Here is a 3,126-nt window from a genome sequence, read left to right as displayed (position 1 = left end):
ACGTGAAACGCGAGAGCATGAGAGGATGGATTGGAACTGCCCTGCCCGGCAAAAGCTCTGGGGAGCTCGAAAAGAAACCCTCTCCCTTGGCTTCAGAGGGGCCCACCCCACTACAGCCCTGTCCTGTACCTTAACTTCAAATTGGCTCCACTGATGATAAATGCTTTTCCCCTGATTCCAACTTCCACCTGTGATGCTTACCTTTTGTAACGTAATAGGACAAGACCCATCCTCGATAGGATGTGTACATCGAGACATCCCCCGCGCCGGCTTCGGTGCGGCCGATCGCAAACTTCGGCTCTGCCTCTCTGCACGGAACCTCGGACAAAACAGAAAATATGACTGGCACCATCCACAAGGTGGAATTCCTGATGCGGTTCCTTTATTCCATCTTAGACTACGAAAGCTTGTCAGCCAACCAGGGACTTAAACAGAAGAAAAACCACTCAGTCCCACCTCTCGTACTCAAAGATCCCCTGTAAAGTTCTGAAGACAGAGCCCTCAAATGAGTGTGGGGTGCTTTGCATCTAGGCATGTGCAGTTTTTAAAAAATTCGAATCGCCTCCCTTGCTTTCTAGACACTGCTCACCAGCGTGGCAGGCTAGGGGCGGCTGAGGCGAAACGTCTTTGCCCGACACTGAGTGCACGACAAATCTGCAACCCCTTCTGTCTCTCAGAATCCTGTCCGTGACACCCATTCGTGTCAGGATCCACAAGGTGGGATTTGTCATGTGGTTCCTTCATTCTATCTTAGAGAACTAAACATTATCAGCAAACAAGTACTTTAAACAGAAAAATCAGTCAGTCCAAACTCTTGTACTCAAATATCCCTTGTAAAATTCTGAAGACAGAGCCCTCAAACGAGTGTGGGGTGCTTTGCATCTAGGCATGTGCAGTTTTTAAAAAATTCGAATCGCCTCCCTTGCTTTCTAGACACTGCTCACCGGCGTGGCAGGCTAGGGGCGGCTGAGGCGAAACGTCTTTGCCCGAGACTGAGTGCACAACAAATCTGCAACCCCTTCTGTCTCTCAGAATCCTGTCCATGACACCCATTCGTGTCAGGATCCACAAGGTGGGATTTGTCATGTGGTTCCTTCATTCTATCTTAGAGAACTAAACATTATCAGCAAACAAGTACTTTAAACAGAAAAATCAGTCAGTCCAAACTCTTGTACTCAAATATCCCTTGTAAAATTCTGAAGACAGAGCCCTCAAACGAGTGTGGGGTGCTTTGCATCTAGGCGTGTGCAGTTCTTAAAAAATTCGAATCGCCTCCCTTGCTTTCTAGACACTGCTCACCAGCGTGGCAGGCTAGGGGGGCTGAGGCGAAACGTCTTTCCCCCAATACTGAGTGCACGACAAATCTGCAACCCCTTCTGTCTCTCAGAATCCTGTCTGTGACACCGATCCGTGTCAGGATCCACAAGGTGGGATTTGTCATGTGGTTCCTTCATTCTATCTTAGAGAACTAAACATTATCAGCAAACAAGTACTTTAAACAGAAAAATCAGTCAGTCCAAACTCTTGCATTCAAATATCCCTTGTAAAATTCTGAAGACAGAGCCCTCAAATGAGTGTGGGGTGCTTTGCACCGAGGCGTGGGCAGTTTTTGAGAAATTCAAATCGCCTCCCTTGCTTTCTAGACACTGCTCACCGGCGTGGCAGGCTAGGGGGGCTGAGGCGAAACGTCTTTCCCCCGATACTGAGTGCACAACAAATCTGCAACCCCTTCTGTCTCTCAGAATCCTGTCCGTGACACCGATTCGTGTCAGGATCCACAAGGTGGGATTCGTGATATGGTTCTTTCATTCTATCTTAGAGAACTAAACATTATCAGCAAACCAGGGACTTAAACACCAAAACACACTTAGAGCTTGCACCCACCTGTCCTCTGGCATCCTGGGCTGGGATATCTTGCAAGTAGACCACCTAACATAAAAAAACAAGGGATTCAAGTTATAGCAGAAACTGAGACCCCAGCAAGAACAACTGCTTCTCTCCACCAACCGAGGCTCACCTTCACAATGCTTCACCTTCACTGCTGCTATCCGGCTTTACTTCCTGAAAAAAAATACAAAGAGCAGAGCTGTAACACAGTGACCGACTCCAGCCCCACTGCGAAAGAAGAACCGTGACCGACCTTCTCAGGGGGATCCCCTCATCTGGGACGAGGCGCTCTGCCGGGAGGTCGATCCATCCGCATCTGAAAGAAAGTTAGGAAAAAGGTCGAAGTGCTGCAGGGTAACTTCACAGCTCCAGACACCTTCTGCCAACATAAGAATACTACCTAGACTCCAACTACAGCCCGTATTACGAGTCTCCAATTACAAGTGCCCGGGACTTGTCCTTGAACATCTGCAACGGGGCCGGGCGGCAGAGCAGAGCAGTTCCGGACCGAATACCCCCAGACACCCGTGACACGTGAGACGAGGGGACACGACAGGGAGAGAAAACTCTGAGACGAGAAAATCCTCACGAGGACCGAGAAAATGCTGAACGAGATGACCGAGGAGGGACCGAAGGCGAGCCCGCCGGGCTCGGATGACCCCGGAGGAAAAGGATGCTAACAGAACGACTTATTCCGAGAACCGCGGAGACGGATGCCTGAGAATCCTGTGGCTGGAAGCCTCTGCCTGCCTTTGAATCGGCACAAGTCCTTATCCACTGTAAAGAAAGATTACTGCATACATGTGTCAACACAGCTGAGAACAAGACCTAAAAAGACATCCGATCGGATGCTGCTGAACAGAGATGCGATTCTGACGCCTGTCTGACCTCCCGAATCGAAACTCCGCCGGCATCGGCCCCGGGCCAAGGAACGCAAAGATGGGAGATGACCGGAAGGACCTGGGGTTTCTCATAAGCTCCTGGGAGGACTAAGGCAAGAGACATGTTACACGAGATGAACGGAAGACACAGAAAGCACAACAGACAAGTGACGACACACCTTGGGACTGCTCTGCCCTGCCCACCTCAGCATTGTTAGCCAAAGTGAGCCTTTCCCTCACGGTGGCCCCAAAGGCCAGTTCTCAAACCTCCCCCTCCCCATAGCTGACTCAAAACCCTAACCAGTGTGAATCCTAACCCACTACCCTGCTTCGATCCCCTCTGTGACCACAGCCCTCG

General features: G+C 50.3%; 1 long non-coding RNA gene across 1 annotated transcript; it reads right to left on the bottom strand.

Moving 5' to 3' along the window:
- Positions 1-250: 250 nt before the first annotated feature.
- On the bottom strand, positions 251-2,347 carry LOC131582669 (uncharacterized). The gene is made up of 4 exons (XR_009278378.1): positions 2,141-2,347; positions 2,018-2,061; positions 1,885-1,929; positions 251-319 (listed from the first exon to the last, which is right to left on the bottom strand). It is a non-coding gene; the product is annotated as an uncharacterized LOC131582669 (long non-coding RNA).
- Positions 2,348-3,126: the final 779 nt, after the last annotated feature.

The sequence above is a fragment of the Poecile atricapillus genome, chromosome 10, assembly GCF_030490865.1.
Source record: "Poecile atricapillus isolate bPoeAtr1 chromosome 10, bPoeAtr1.hap1, whole genome shotgun sequence".
In the NCBI taxonomy this organism is placed as follows: Eukaryota; Metazoa; Chordata; class Aves; order Passeriformes; family Paridae; genus Poecile; species Poecile atricapillus.
This window is presented reverse-complemented; position numbering and strand designations above follow the sequence as displayed.